Source organism: Portunus trituberculatus, chromosome 47 (assembly GCF_017591435.1).
Source record: "Portunus trituberculatus isolate SZX2019 chromosome 47, ASM1759143v1, whole genome shotgun sequence".
Taxonomy (NCBI): Eukaryota; Metazoa; Arthropoda; class Malacostraca; order Decapoda; family Portunidae; genus Portunus; species Portunus trituberculatus.
This window is the reverse complement of record NC_059301.1, coordinates 11490549-11508048: the sequence shown is the minus strand read 5'-3', so window position 1 is coordinate 11508048 and position 17500 is coordinate 11490549. Positions and strand designations below refer to the sequence as shown.

The 17500-nt window shown below is 40.3% G+C and overlaps 1 protein-coding gene across 3 annotated transcripts in view; it reads right to left on the bottom strand.

The window, feature by feature from the left end:
• The window catches only part of LOC123498042 (zwei Ig domain protein zig-8-like), a 181388-nt gene that overhangs the window by 105744 nt on the left and 58144 nt on the right, over positions 1 to 17500 (bottom strand). For all 3 annotated transcript variants that reach the window (XM_045245118.1, XM_045245117.1, XM_045245119.1), the window contains exon 2: positions 10192 to 10283. The gene's annotated coding sequence lies outside the window, so the exon portion shown is untranslated. The remainder of the gene's footprint in view (positions 1 to 10191; positions 10284 to 17500) is intronic.

Below are 17500 nucleotides of genomic sequence, written 5' to 3'. Positions count from 1 at the left end.
TGTTACGACCCTGGAGAAGCCTGACTGGGTTCCCCACTGTGACGAGGCACCTGTCACTGATTAGGTTAAATCACTCTTAATAAAGAACAGAAATATTAACATGAATAAGGAAAGAGTGACTAGGCTTCGCTGCAACAGTTCTTAACGCATGGGCATCTCCAGGGTATAAGAGAACTAAGCATTACAATAATACACAACGAAAACAGTGCTGGCAGGACGCTATATATCTTGACCTAAAATACATTACAATATATTGAATATCTGACTGTCGTAACAGGGGGATTAAAATAGTGAGGACTGCGGCCATTAATCTTCTAACCACCATAGACACTTCCTAATGCAAATAAAATCATGTAATTACTCACAAAATTCAAGGTAAATATGCGTCTCAGTCCTGAAGGGGTTTGTTTGTTCAGGATCAGAACTCCTTACCTTCAGGGAGATAGTGACACATCAATTAGTCTATTTTCATTCTCTCCTACAAATATTTCCTTCGTGTTCTTTACTTCTCTAACCCTGGAAGGTCTTTATTTCCGCCTTGCTTCCTTTACGGCAGAGGGGTTTAATGGGGAAGAGAGCCGTTGAATTTGTTGTCCTTTTCTTTTACTATCAACGTGGTAGTTTCAGTACAGGCTACCTTGTGAGGACGGCATGGAAGCTCTGTTGTCACTTGTATCTCCGTGTAACTCTAAGTAACTCCCTTCACACACTTTTCATATCATAGCTTAGATCTCTCTCTAGCAAACGTCATGACCTTATCACATTCTTTTGTTCATTCATACATTTAACTCCTTCAGTACTGGATCGCTTGTTTTACCATGAGTTTTGGGTATGATTAGACGATTTTATTTACATTCTGAACTGTCTATGGAGGTCAGAAGATGAATGGTCAGAATCTTCACTATTTCAATCCTCGCATGAGTTTCTGAAGCTGTATAGAATCACTAAATAGTAAATAGAATGAATATAAAAACGCGTCATGGTACTGAAGGGGTTAAAGATCATTCTAACTGATAATATTTGGCAAGGTCACTCTTCCCTATATTAAAAGTACATAGATTAGAGTTCACCTTATATACCACCCACAAATACATCCTGTCAAATGTTTCCTGTGTCTGTTTCTGCGGTGAGACGCTTAAAGATCATTCGAACTGATAATATATGGCAAGGTCACTTTTCCCTATATTAAAAGTACATAGATTAGAGTTCACCTTATATTCCACACACAAATATATCTTGTCAACTGTTCTCTGTGTCTCTGTTTCTGCGGTGCGACGCTTAAAGGTTTGTTGCCTCGCCCAGAAAGAACACATGCTCTGGTCCCATTTCGTGGCGGGAAAGAATGAGCCCTAAATTGCGCATTATTGAACAAGAGAGAGTTACGTACATGGGGGAGAGTTTTAGTTGGATTTCTTTTTTGTTTATACATTCTTTACTTGATTTGTCTCCAACCCAGCCATATGGTAGAGCATCGCAGACTTCCACCCTTATTAAGACTAAAAACTGTTGCTACTGCTACTGCTACTACTACTACTACTACTACTACTACTACTGCTACTACTACTACTGCTGCTGCTGCTGCTACTACTGCTGCTACTACTACTACTGCTGCTGCTGTTACATTGATCTTGTTGTTGTTATTGTTTTGTTGCTGATTTCTCTTTTTTTTTTTTTTCTTTCTCTTCTTCATTATCAACATTGTTTTTTCCTCTTCATTTTCTTTAATTTATTACTTAACTTGTTTTTCTTACCAACGATCTTCCAATGCACATACAGAGAGGCAGACAGACAGACAGACAGACAGAGAGAGACAGACAGAGAGACAGATAGACAGAGAGAGACAGACAGAGAGACAGACAAACAGACACACTCTCTCTGTCTGTCTGTCTCTCTCTCTCTCTCTCTCTCACACACACACACACACACACACACACACACACACACACACACACACACACACACACACACACACACACACATAAAAAGCAACAGTGAAAACAGTGAAGAGAAAAAGTTGCCAACCCACTAACTACCTCCCTTAAATAAAAAAAGACCGAAATAATATGAAATCCAGACACTCACTTCCCTGCACACACACACACACACACACACACACACACACACACACACACACACACACACACACACACACACACACACACACACACACACACACACTAAAAAAAAGAGAGCATAAAAAGTGAGCGCATGAAATACTCTACACTCCCGCACAAGTTTCCCTGCCATTTATTGTACGCACGTAACATTAAAACACGGATAAAATTCCTTTAAAAAAACAGAAAAGGTTCGTTCAGTGGCGTTAATAAAGATACGAAACTTTTCACTCTACATCTCACCTCATCCCTGTTCCCGATTACACTGGCCTCCCTAATCTCGCTCTCCGTCTCCCCTGCACCCCGCTACACTGGAACTCCCTGCCTGCTTCTGTATTTCCACCTTCCTATGACCTGACTTCTTTTAAGAGGGAGGTTTCAAGATGTTTGTTCATGAATATTGGCTAATTCTTCGTAAATCTTTAAGGGAACTAGCATTTGAAGTGGGCCTTTTTTTTTTTTAATCTTTTGTTGCCCTTGGTTGGTGTCCTTCTTGCATTAAAAAGATAAATAGACAAAAGAAAAAAAAAACTATTCACCCAGGCTTCTTCATCCCGTCCATCCCTCTCTACCTGCTACTTAGGTCAGAAACGCTTTGTTCTCTCCCCACAACTATTTTCCAAGGCCACAGAGTTGAACAGCGGCGTTTTCAAGAGTGTTTCTCCAGTTAATAATGTGGAAATCTTGTCACTCTGCTTCTAGAACTATAAAAACACATTACACTGCGGCCTCTTCACCCTCACTCCCCGCTACTCAGGTCCGTATTCAGAAACGCTTTGTTCTCTCACCACGACTATTTTCCAAGGCCACATAGATGACAAGCGGGGTTTTCTAGACTGTTTCTTCAGTAAATAATGTAGAAATCCTGTGACTCTGCCTTTAGAAACGTAAAAATACCTTTAAAAACTCACGAGAGATGACTAGCGGGGTTTTCAAGAGTGTTTCTCCAGTTAATAGTGAAGAAATTTTGTCATTCTGCCTCTAGCACAGTAAATACACCTAAAAACCTCACTAATATTTTCCAAGGCCACAGAGATGACTAGCGCCGTTTCCAAGACTGTTTCTCTAGTTAGTAATGTAGAAATCTTGTCACCCCGCCTCTAGAACCGTAAAAAAAAAAAAAAAAACACGTTAAAAGCTAGTGTAAACTGAAAAAAATGCCTTTTGAAATAGTAGAAGTGAGAATACAAGCCTCAGTGTTACTCTCTTGCTCACCGTACAAAAACACTAGACCTTTCCCGCGGACCTTTAAACCTACTTGTCTGCTGCCCTCTAGAGACTCGTGCATTGTTATTGGAACACTAAGCCGTCCCTTGTTGAAAATAATTAGCTTCTAACTCCAACGCACTTTACGTAGATAGTCAGAGACATAAAAAAAAGAGAAAGAGCAACCAAACAGAGAGAAATAAAGCTATTCTCTATTGGCCATTTTACTGTTATGGTTGATCTTTATTAACGTTTAAAGCACTGTTAAAAAAAAATTGCATGAATACGGGAAAATTAGAGAATACAAGGTTAATTTTGGCTTTTATCTTGGCCACAGAATTAATGAAGAGACTGTAATAAAGATGCATGTGCTCTTAAGGTCCCTCAGAGCCTCGTGTTGAAGGTAAATGGCTCTGAACTGCATAACATTTCTCGCATGGACAAATAACACAGGGAAAAAAAGAATATCTAGAAAATTGATAAAAAAATAAGGGAATAGAAAATAAATAAAGAATATTTACAAAAATTATAAAGGAATGAAAAAAAATAAAAAAAGGAATAAGATGAAAAAAATGAATATCTTAAAAAGGAAAAAATGAAAAGGAAAAAAACGAATAAAATAAGGAATAAAGAAAAGACTGAAAGAAAAATGAGAAATAAATATCTAATAAAAGGAAAAAGGAAAGGAAATGATTAAAAAGAATAAAAAGGAATTAAAAGGAATAAAAAAGGAAAAGAAAGGAATGAAAGAAGAATAAAAAGGAATAAAAAATAAAAAGGAATAAATAAAAAAAATGAATAAAAATAATAAATAAGGAGTAAAAATAATAAGGAATAGAAAAACTAACAAAAATATCTAAAAAAATGAATAAAAAGAAAAAAAAATAAAGGAAAAAAAAAAAAAGAAAAAATAATATAAAGAAATATCTATAAAAAAATAATTAATAGAAAAAATAACAAAAAAAATAAAGAAAATAGAAAATGAAAAAATAAAAAAAAGATAATTAAAAAGAAAAAAAAGAATAAAAATAGAAAATAATGAATATCTACAAAAAAAAAAAAAAAAATGGAGAATCATGTTTTTAAGGCGCCTACAAAAACAAACAAACCTTTTTTTCACTTTTCTTTCTTATCATCAATTTATTTTTAGATTAATCATTTCTATTTTTTTTTTTTTATCTTTCTCTCTATTTATATTATATTTCTCATTTTTAGGGAAACAGTCAAAGAATATATCTGGACGGACGGTCAGAAAACGGTCATAAAAAGAGGAGGAGGTTCAATCTTAATACGTTACGAGTAATGGGCGCAATGTATTCCCGCGGAGGTGTTACACGAAACTCGAACACCCAATTTCCTTCCTGGGAATAATTACAACACAGTCTTTCTCTGAGGTACGAGTGTTCCATTATCTTTATGCACGTGTCGATATTCTGTCTGTCCTTCCGCCTGTCTGTCTGTCTGTTTGTCTGTGCATGTCTATCTGTCTAGTCTGTGATTGTCTGTGGTTTTCCGTCCATTTGCCTATCTGTCTGTGCATGTCTGTCTGTTTGTTTGTCTGTCTCCTGTCTGCCTGTCGGTCTGTCTGTGCATGTCTGTCCATTTGCCTGTCTGTCTGTCTGTGCCTGTCTGTCCATTTGCCTATCTGTCTGTTTGTCTGTCTGTCTGTGCATGTCTGTCTGTCTGTATATCTGTGCATGTCTATCTGTCTATCTCTCTATCACTGGCTATCCATATGTCTATCTATTTACTTATCTTATTGTTTATCTATCTGTCAATTTATAAATACATCTCTGTCTATCAATCTCTTTATCAATAAGTCTACCTATCCATCACTCTGCTGGTTTGTACGCCTGTCCCATTTTCTTTGAAGCATCTATTTATTTATTTATCTATCTATCTATCTATGTGCTTCTATGCCAACCACATCTCTCTCTCTCTCTCTCTCTCTCTCTCTCTCTCTCTCTCCGCCAAACCAAACACCAAGCCTCACAAAAAAGAGAGGCACTATCCGTAGAACGATTATCGTCAGTTTCCTGGAGAGATCGCCGCCGGTGTCGCCAGGAGCCATTTCAATGACTAATGACCCTACACACACACACACACACACACACACACACACACACACACACACACACACACACACACAAAGGGAGAGAGAGAAAGTCCTGCATTTTTGGAACCCACGAGTAAGGAAGGATATCCAATAGAACCTTTGATCACCTAACACAACGTCGCACTGCACGCCCCACCGACTGTGGCTGGGCCGGGGCGCCACAGTACGTTCTCCTGGGGACAATGGAGCGAGAGTTAAGCTGATCGGCGAAGAGGGTAGAGCGAGGCACAAAATCCTACATTCTCCGAGCGGAAAAAAGGCGCCGGTGAGGACCCAGGGCGGAGGTGCTTGAGGGCGCCGCGTCTTGCCTGAATACAGCGGCAGGATGAGTGTTATGGGCGCGGCAAAGAGCTGGATCTCGCAAGACGCGGAATTTATGCGGGAAGAACTAAACGGCGGAACCCAACTTTTTGTATGAAGTACGCATACTTTTTTTTCCTTTTGAATGACTTTGAAGTGCTTATCTCTGCAGCTCTCACTACATTTACAAGACTTTATTTAACAGGTATGGGAGCCTTCCGGGGGACTTCTGCATATATTCTTTTAGGGAGGACCAAAATTACGACAGCCGTAATGAGCGTCATCTTGTATTTCCTACGAATAAAGAAAAGACGGCGCTCATTAGGGTTCTCATTATTCTGGTCCAACTTTATATTCAGAACTAAAAACATTCATGGCGGCAGCGAGGCACAGAGTTGCTGAAAGTAGAAGGCTAAACACCAGAACACTATAGCCTGTCTTCTCTAAAATGGCTCCTGGATTTCAAACATATTGTAGCTTATTTATGTGATTGATTTGATGTGAATAATACTTGTTTTCTGTTGATCAGCGCACTTATGACAAGGACAGCTCACGGTTTTCCTTAAGATCTGACAACCACGCATTCCCTGGGACACCATTCAGACTGAGACCCAGAAGCCACTTTAAAGTAGACAGACTATAGACACTGACCAGTAACAATTGGCTCAGCATAAACACTGATAAGAAAATATGACGTAACATCTCTATTAATTGCTTTTCTTTGTTAATTTTATCTCCCATCATAGTATTTGACCCCGCAAGCTGCAACACACACTGTAAATCACTCGTCACTGCAGAAATAAATCCCAGACGTTCATTTAAAGTTAACCCTTTCAATACTAGGGGCACATTTTTACCTTGAAATTTGTGTATGATTAGACCATTTTATTGACGTTAGGAAGGGTCTATGGAGGTCAGAAGATTAATGTTTAGAGTCTTTACTATTCAAATCCCACACATGAGTTTCTGAAGCTGTATAAAATCACCAGATAGTAAGCAAAATGAATATGGAATCACGTCATGGTTCTGAAGAGGTTAAGGAGTCCTGAGATACACTCACTGCTGCGTCCTATATCATGACTCATCCTGGTGTGTAAAATTATAGTTATCTTAGTCCTTAAAGCACCAAAACACATTACACAGACTCATTATGTTCAGAAAAGTCAATGATTTATAGCCACACCTCAAAGTTCACACCTGTGTACTTGTGGGGGAAGCATTAGTGTAGCCTTTTGGAACAACTGTCCGAGTTTTATCTATTTATTTATATATTCATTTATTTTTATGCCTGAAGACTGACCATACAAACATAGATGGAAACACAGCCTGCTAATTTGTTACTCTCCCCCTAAATAAGCAAAGAAATAAGTAAAGAAGAAAGATTGCCATATCAAAGACTACGTGGCGTAAATAAACTACGTCTATACTTTCTGCAAAACTCACCTTCTCAAACATGAATTTCCTACCACCAAATCACCATTTTTCACACAGCCTCTCAAGTAGTGAAGAGCGTCTGAACAAGGTAGTGTCTATTTTATTAATGCTGCTTTCATAACTCGTTACTCCAATTCCTCTTTTCCTGCTTCTTGATCTCTGGCCTCGGAAAAAAATAACGGGCACTTCTCCCAGCTCTTCTGTTCTTACTCCATACAACTTTTCTCTGATTTTCATTCCAACTGTGCCGGCGTTACGTATGCAATCACTTCATCTTCTTGGGCCTTTTCACATGACTGGAAGACTGGCAAAGGACTACAGATACTAATGAAAGGGGCTCAAATCTGAAGAAATACTTGCATAGTGTGAGCGTTCAAAAAGGTGGAGCCAATTCAAATGCACGGGCTGACTTGATACGTCTCCTCTTTCTTCAAGGAGTTCGTGACAGGAAGGTGGAGAGATTCAGCATATCCAGAAAGTTGTGAAGTTTTACCAGTGAAAGGAAGCATTAGAACTGTCTGCTTCACTTCGCGTCGTCAGCCTCTACTCTGGGACTTGCAAGCGAAGGTGAGATGTAATTGAATGATCTTGGAACGCCTCCCTTCCTTCATTCATTCACCTCTTTTCCTATAGTCACTCAGAGCCTTAATGAATCCATCTCCCACATGTCCTAATAGCAATGGCCACATTATACGATTAGTGTGGTCATAAAAGGAAGATTTATATACCGTGACAAGGACAAAAATATCTTGATAAAATGATAAGGATCTCACACACACACACACACACACACACACACACACACACACACACACACACACACACACACACACACACACACACACACACACACACACACACACACACAAAGATAAGGTAACAAAAGTAAGTAAAGTAAGATACATAAAAAACATTAAATACAGACATTCTCTCTCTCTCTCTCTCTCTCTCTCTCTCTCTCTCTCTCTCTCTTTCAAGGATACAGGCTGAAGAGGGCACGGTACGGCGAGCAGACACAGACAAAAGGGTTCACAGACGCACACAGCTCTGCAGTACACAGCTTCCCTCAAGCCTCAAGGTTTGCCAGCAGCGTCAGGGAAGATTGCGATTTACGTCAAGTGTCAGTCAAATCAGACCAGACGCCCTGCAAGTAAGTCAGCCGCGGTCGACCCAAGAAGCTTCCTGACGTCACAGTTTGTCTCCATGCCTGTGTCTCCTGCCAAGTTGTTGCTCGTGCTAATATCCTGATGGAGCAAGGAAGCGAGGATCTGACGCGGGGTGCTTCCTCTGCCTTCCTTTAGTCTTAAGCAACGATGATTACCTAATTGCATTCCTTTCTTTCTAATTAGTTTATATAAGGAATGGGAGAATTGTCTGTTCTTACTATTTACATGTAGAGATTAGAAAATTGGCTATTGATTTATGCCTAACATCTAACTGAGCAAAATAACCCCATTTCTTTCTCATTTTTTGAAAGAGAACGTTTGTGTATCTTATAATTTACGAATAAAGATAAGAAAAAAAATAGTTGTTGATTTATGCGTAATATCTAATAGAACAAACTAACACCAATTTCTTTCTCATTTTTATAAAGGGAGTAAGAATACGTTTGTTATTTTACGATATGCGTATAAAGATAAGAAAACTAGCTATTGATTTATGTGTAATATCTAATAGAGCAGACTGTCCTCATTTCTTTCTCATTAGTTTTATAAAGAGAGTAAGAGAACGTTTGTATATTTTACGTATAGAGATAAGAAAAAAATAACTATCGTTTTTTGCGCAACATTTAGCAGACTGCATCCACTTCTTTCTGATTAGCATTATGAAACAAATGAGGAAGGTCTGTTTAATTTACCACTTACATGCATTGAAAAAAAAATATATACATAGCTTTTGCTTTTATACGGAACTTTTATTCTTCCTGCCAACCAACAATACATACGGAATGGAACTTATTGTACCGTGAAAGAGTTTAGCATAAGATAAACGGCTTTGGCTTCTGTACATCGTTCTAGACATGAAGGCGATACTCTTTTTAAGCGTTCCCTTTGGTACTGTACAATCCATCTACCTGACTGGCTACCGGAAGAATTAATCAAGAAACGGTCACAGTGAAGGAGTTTAGGCGTGAAAGAGATCAGCAAAGGCTACAGATGGGTTGAGATGAGCGAAAAGGCCATATCATTTAGTCGTGAAGGAGGTCGGCAAAGACTGCAGATGGGTTGAAATGGGAGAAAAGGTCATGTACTGTAGGGGTGAAGGAGGTCGGCAAAGGCTGCAGATGGGTTGAAATGGGAGTAAAGGTCATGTACTTTGCCGCTCCCAGAAACAAAAGGCTATCTCAAAACTGAGACTAACTTGTTAATATAGAGATGACTTCATACTTTTCTAAAACTGATGTAGTCAGAGAGAGAGAGAGAGAGAGAGAGAGAGAGAGAGAGAGAGAGAGAGAGAGAGAGAGAGAGAGAGAGAGAGAGAGAGAGAGAGAGAGAGAGAGAGAGAGAGAGAGAGAGAGAGAGAGAGAGAGAGAGAGAGAGAGAGAGAGAGAGAGAGAGAGAGAGAGAAACACACACACACACAAAAAAAAAATCAGTACAAGAATTCACAAAAAAAAAGATTAAAAACAGGTATTAGAGTGAAGAGTGAAAAGATAAACACACACACACACACACACACACACACACACACACACACACACACACACACACACACACACACACACACACAGAGACAGACATAATCACCTTCTCACGATGCAATTTCCTCCCCTCATAAAACACCAAAACTTCTAAAATCGTTGTAAAATAAAGGCGGAAACGACACAAGTTTACGAAATGGCTTAATGATAATACGTACTGCATTCCAAACTTTTCAGATACACTGGATTGATTGACCGGTGGGAGGAGAGCGAGCGAGCGAGCGAGAGAGAGAGACAGAGAAAGAGAAAGCGCATTTGTCCTTGGTGTTTAGAGCAATGGAGCGGAGTACTGTGAGGTGTGACGCATTAAAGGTACGCACCTCGTCCAGGAAGCGTGTTAAAGGTGCGGCTGCTCCACCTGCGGCACCACTTCAGTCCTGCTGCGCTCCTGTTCACTTTTAGTTCCTGCGACCTGTAATGAAAAGGAAAAATAACCTGATTAATATACGGTTCCATTTCTGCGTTTTTCTCTACGATTTCTATAAGGAGGAAAAGAAATAGGTTAAGAATTGAATGAACAGGTGAAAATAAATTAATAAATGTATAAATACTTGGATAAAAGAAGAAACTATACGAATGAATAGATATTTCAGTACACAAACGCTCCGAATGACATCCATAATGAATTTCTGACAGCAAATACATATAAAAGAATCTAAATTATGAATAACTGAATGAATGAATGATAAATGAATGTAAACTAAGCAAATAAAGGAATTAACATACGAGTCTTACATCTCTCTCTCTCTCTCTCTCGTATCTCTGCACTGAGGTGAATACATAACACTCGACACCAGTTTGTTTAATGAAATATTTCGCCCCGCCACTGATGTATTATCTCAGCAACTTAGTCGTGACCTACATTTTGCTGCCGAGTCTGTTTATGCACCACTGCAGCATTGTTTGTTTACCGGCACAACAACGGCACTCAGCAGTCACCATTGCGTATGTCTATTGTATTAAGAGAGAAAATAAAGATAAAATTAAATGCGATATCTGGGTGAATATTAACTTCCATCAACAATTATTCGAATATCTCGACTCAAATTTTACTTTCCCTAATACTGATAAAATATATGGTAAGGTGATAAAACGCTGAGCAATGCGTGTGTCTTGTATTGAATAAAAATGATAATAAAAAGAGTGGAATCTGATGTTTGGGTGAATATTCGCTTCCATCAACAATTATTTGAACATCTCCAGACAAACTTTACTTTCTCTAAAACTAGTAGAATTTATGGAAAGGTAATAAAACACTCTGCAATGCGTAAGATTTTTGTATTAAAGAAAAAAAATAAAGCTAAAATGGAATGCGATATCTGGATGAATATTCGCTTCCACCAACAATTACTCGAACACCCCCACGCAAACATTGCCTTCTCTAACACTAGTCAAATATCTAAAGGTAACAAAACACTGTGTAATGCGTAAAATAAAGCTAAAATGAAAGGCGAAATCTGGATTAATATTAGTTTCCACCAACAATTACTCCCCACACAAACATTACCTTCTCTAACACTAGTCAAACATCTACAGGTAACAAAACCCAGTCCCTTCACCTTCAGCCAACGAGAGGAAGGAAGCATCACGTCACTTCGCTCGGTGATAAGCCAACGTATTAGCGGCAGTGTTTAAATACGACTCGAACTTCAAACGGCAAAAAAGACAATGTGATTTATAATTGCCAATATTCTTTCAGGGATTTTGTTGCGTATTACCTGCGAGCTTATGCGTGAACACACTCCTAAAGGCTGCACTTGCCAAATAACAGGAAGTGACTAAATATTGCCAGCACCGTGTTGGTTTCGGATACAGCTAAGAGTGAGTGAGAAAAATAACACATAAGTTCATATTCTCAAACGCAAAGCTCCTGAAATGATTAATCGGTTGTGATGATGTCCTCTTCCATTATCCCCTTCAGTGCTATGACGCGTTTTCATATCCATTCTGCTTACTATTTAGTGATTTCAAACACCTTCAGAAACTTATGTGGAGATTAAAATAAGGAGATTCTGGCTATTAATCTTCAGACCGCTATAGACCTTTCCTAATGTCAACAAAATCGTCTAATCATACTCAAACTCATGATAAAAATGCGTTCTAGTACTGGAGGCGCTAATGATGCAGAATACTTGTTAAATAATTAACAGAATCACGAAAACACACCAGGAAGTAGCAATGCCATTACTAGAGTACACCAAAATGACATCCCGGAGTCACATTCTGGCTTAATAGTTGCTTTGAACATAGGGGGAATAACTCTTTAGTGCAAAATACCTCCTGAAGTAATCTAGATATTAAAATATATCCTCAAATTATATTCCTGGGTGTTTGGATTGTATTTGAAGCTTGGAAATGCTGTGCTTCTTATCCTGCAACATGTGTATGAGATTCTCCCGAAATAAAAGAAGCAGAGTTTTAGTTTTTTTTTTTTCAAGAAGGAGCTTTTCTTTACACTCCTCTGCTCGCGACGTCCAATATGAGATCAAGGCTTCATATCTTCCCCGCAAGCTGCCGATGAATATGATTTGCATTTAACATAGATATTTTACGCTTTCTTAGCCACACCCTCCCTCATCCACATCCACCCAGCCATATGTATTTCACTTTCAAGTCTTCGGAAACTAGCTACTCTAAAGAAAATGGGGTGAAAAAAAAGGAGAGAGTGATATAATGCAATGAAAAAAGTGGTGAGAGATACTGTGTGGGACATCGACATCACTGAGATGGTGATAGATGATAGCTATTGAAAATCACGTGTCTTTCCTTCTTCTCATCTCTGCCTCGTGCTTCTGAGCGTGTGGAGAATAAGACGTCAAAAACCTTGTGTTCTCAACTCCTTTCGTACTGGGACATGTTTTTACCTTGAGATTTGTGTACGATAAGACTAGTTTCTTGACATTAGGAAGGGTCTACGGAGGTCGGAAGATAAATAGCTACAGTCTTCACTATGAGTTTCTGAAGCTGTATATAATCACCAAATAGTAAGCAGAATGACTAGGGAAACGCGTCATAGTGCTGAATGGGTTCAAGGCTTTCGGGTCTCAACAGAACTATTGTGAAAGGCCAGAAAGATGCTTAACCCCTTCAGTACCATCACACGTTTTCATATTAATTCTGGTTACTATTTGGTGATTTTGTACAGTTTCAGAAACTTATGTGGGGATGAAAATAGTGAAGACTCTGACTATTAATCTTCCGACCTCTATAGACCCTTCCTAATGTCAATAAAACCGTCTAATCGTGCCCAAAACTTAAGATAGAAATGCGTCCTAATACTGAAAAGATTAAGCTGTCATGGTGTTCCTTACTAAAGATGCACGATTGTTGTTAGAAGAGCCTTGAAAACACATCTGGCAATCATAATGACTTTCACCACCCCAATAACAATAGTCACGATATATTGCAGAAAGGTTTGAGAATTCTGGCCATAGAAATGTGAGTCAGATTACTAACGCTTTACTTTTCACAGGTGGTCTCGTTTGTTCCCTGTTGGCCGAGTTCAAAAAGGAGTGTGGCGATGTAACTGTGTGGTCCGTGTTCTGACCGGCTTGTCCCGCACTTGTAGGCTTGGAGGCGTAAGAACGGAATAGAACAGGAGGAGGAGGAGGAGGAGGAGGAGGAGGAGGAGGAGGAGGAGGAGGAGGAGGAGGAGGAGGAGGAGGAGGAGAAGGAGAAAATGGAGAAGGACAAGGAGGAGAGGGAGGAGGAGAGAGGAGGAAGTGGAGAAGGAGGAGGAAGTGGAGAAGGAGGAGGAAGAGGAGGAGGAGGAGGGAGGAGGAGGAGGAGGAGGAGGAGGAGAAGGAATAGGAGGAGGAGGAGGAGGAGGAGGAGGAGGAGGAGGAGGAGGAGGAGGAGGAGGAGGAGGAGGAGGAGGAGGAGGAGGAGGAGGAGGAGGAGGAGGAAGAGGAGGAGGAGGAAGTATAGAAGGAGGAGGATGAGAGAAGGAGGAAAAGGAGGAGGAGAAGGAATTCAAAGGAATACAAAGGAAAGGCAAAAAGCAACAGACCTCTTCGTTCTTTCGAGGCTGTTTGGTAACTATCTCTAACTAGCTACCGAGAAGAGAGACAGGTCAGTACAGGAGGACGAGCAAGAGGAGGAGGAGAAATAGATAATGCTTAGTGTGGATCATGGCTCTACTGACTAAACAATGCATCACGGACACACATAACACCAAAGTCAGGCAAATTTAGTCATGCCTGATAAAAAAAGAGTAGGTTGTAAAAATGTTTGGAAATGCAGCATAGTAAAGAGTTTTTTTGCTATCTTATTAGCTCATTTCTTGTATTCATTTATTTTTTAGCAGGCAACAAAAGATAATAGTCGCTCGTTGACCTTGGCCGAGCGAGGGTTGGTGTAGTAAGGATTAGCGTCATTATGTTCTGTAATGCCACCAAATTGCTATTTATTCTAAACTGCAAGTGGTGGCAACACGACTCTCTTTTGTAGCCCGCCTGTGATCCTCGGCGTGTTTGGCATTGTTGAGCGGACAGCCTCCAAAAATGCTGACCTGTTCCGCTGTCACATTTCTTTGTATTTAAATATTCCACATTTTTCCCCTAAACTCAACAACACAAATATTGCCGCTGACACGAGGCCGCCGCCAGACTGTTCAGGACGAGGAGGGGCAGGGGAACAAGCGCGATCTGGAAAACTGCAATGGCATATATTTTTAGCATTGTGTGTGTAATTCACCACGGTTGCCTCTTGGTCACCCAGCCAGCCTTCCCAATTATGGAGCGAGCTCGGAGCTCATAGACCGATCTTCGGGTAGGTCTAAAACCACAACACACTCCACACACCGGGAAAGCGAGGCCACAACCCCTCGAGTTACATCCCGTACCTATTTACTGCTAAGTGAACAGGGGCTACACATTAAGAGGCTTGCCCATTTGCCTCGCCGCTTTCCGGGATTTGAACCCGGACCATCTCGATTGTGAGCCGAGCGGTGTGTGTGTGTGTGTGTGTGTGTGTGTGTGTGTGTGTGTGTGTTTCACTGTTTGATCTGCTGCAGTCTCTGACGAGACAGCCAGACGTTACCCTACGGAACGAGCTCAGAGCTCATTATTTCCGATCTTCGGATAGGCCTGAGACCAGGCACACACCACACACCGGGACAACAAGGTCACAACTCCTCGATTTACATCCCATACCTACTCACTGCTAGGTGAACAGGGGCTACACGTGAAAGGAGACACACCCAAATATCTCCACCCGGCCGGGGAATCGAACTCCGGTCCTCTGGCTTGTGAAGCCAGCGCTCTAACCACTGAGCTACCGGGCCGTGTGTGTGTGTGTGTGTGTGTGTGTGTGTGTGTGTGTGTGTGAGAGAGAGAGAGAGAGAGAGAGAGAGAGAGAGAGAGAGAGAGAGAGAGAGAGAGAGAGAGAGAGAGAGAGAGAGAGAGAGAGAGAGAGAGAGAGAGAGAGAGAGAGAGAGAGAGAGAGAGAGAGAAAGAGAGAGAATAATCCACTATACCCAGCTATCCTCTCAATAACACAGATGAATTCAGAGTAACAAAAGGACGATGATGTTAACTGACTGCTTGATTTCCCCTCGAGAAGCAATGTGAGCTGGAGATGAGACCTTGCTACACAGATTAAGTGAAATGTGAGAGGGATGGCAGAGTAAAGATGCTTCTGGCTTATATCTGGATTAAGAAGACGGATAGAAGAGGTGCAACGCTGAATAGAAAATCTCGTGTATTGAAAATCAAGTTAGTAGGGGGAAGAAATGCTGCGTGAAGGTTGAGATGAGAGGTGAATGTGATGGTAAATAGACGTAATAAAGCATGTGGTTCTATTAATGATGAATTATGAGGAAGTATTGTGAGAGAAACCATTAACCTCTTCAGTACTGGGACACATTTTTACCTTGAGATTTGTGAACGATTAGACCATTTAATTGGCATTAGGAAGGGTCTATGAAGGTCAGAAGATTGATAGGCAGAGTCTTCACTATTTCAATCCCTCACATAAGTCTTTGAAGCTGTATAAAATCACCAAATATTCACCAGAATGAATATGGAAATGCGTCATGGTACTTAAGGGGTTAAAAGAAACGCCCTCCTTAGCTGAGCTTTTTCATGCTCAGAACAATATTAAATAAGGATATAAAAATAATCTGCAAGTAACCAGTAATTTTATGCGTTGTGGTGTCTGTGTTAACCCCTTCAATACTGGGATACATTCTTGTCTTGAAATTTGTGTACGATTAGGTCTATGAAGGTCAGAAGATTAATGGCCGAAATCTTCACTATCTTAATCCTCCACATGAGTTTCCGAAGCTGTATAAAATCTCAAATCCCCAAATAGTAAACAGAATGAATATGGGAAGGGGTTAAAAGCGTTCCTTCTACGTACATACATCTATCATACCTGTCTTTATAGTCTGTTTTTAATAAGAAACCACTACTCTGAGGGAATTACCTGATTACCAAGTCTATTCCAGTCATTAACCCCTTTCAGTACTGGGACGCATTTTTACCAAGAGTTTTCAGTATGATTAGACCATTTTATTGGCATTAGGAAGGGTCTATGGAGGTCAGAAGATTAATGGCCACAGTCTTCACAATTCTAATCTCTACATATGTTTCTGAAGCTGTATGAATTTGCCTAATAGTAAGCAGAATGAATATGGAAACACGGCGTGGTACTGAAGGGGTTAACACTTTTCGAGAACCAGTTTATTTCTTTATCTAGTTGAATATCTATCTTTTTGAAGGCTCAGTTTGTTTCTTCTTTCCCACTACGATCTCTTACACTATCAGTCTTGTGTACATCATTAGATAGGATCACCTCTCTCTTGCACCTCCTTCCATATCATCCTACAGTGTGCCGCGTCTGCCTGTCTGCCTGTCTTTATGTATGTATGTATGTATGTATGTATGTGTGTGTATGTACGTATGTGTGTGTGTATGTATGTATGTATGTAATGTATATATGTATGTATGTCTGTATGTCTTCCCTCGCCTGTTCCTGCTGTCTGTTATGCGTGTTTAAGTCGTTAATGTTATTATGGTCATATTTCTTATTGTTACATCCTCCTCCTCCTCCTCCTCCTCCTCCTATTACATAAATCAATGAGTTAAAACTGGTCTCACACCTTCACTCATAACAAATCAACGCAAACACCTGCCCTGCTACACCCACGCACGCCTCTCTCCTGGACGCACCCCGTGACACGCCCCCGCAGCAACATCACCACAACGCCTCCCTGTCCACATTCCACTCCCCGCACCCTCATCACCGTGCATTACCCACCCCTTCCCAAGAATTCCACGGTCGTCCTGCAGCATTCCACTCGCCCAGCCAACACACAGAACAACGACCATGCGGCATTTCATTAACTCAAGAGGGAAAGCAAACGAGAAGAGAAAAATCAGAGTAAAAAGAGACATAGAAGAGAGGGATGATATTATACTTATAGATATTTCCAAGACCAATGATAGTGAGACAATAAATAGAATGAAAAAAAAAATTACAAGGCTAGATTTTGTTAATGTAAGACGGGAAAGCTGACCAAGGGCTACAAAAAAAAAAAAAGGTCCACTTAACTGCCAGTCCCCTTGCAGGTCCTCCATCCCCCGCCCCCCAAAAAAAGGAACAAATGTCTTGAAACCTTCCCATTAA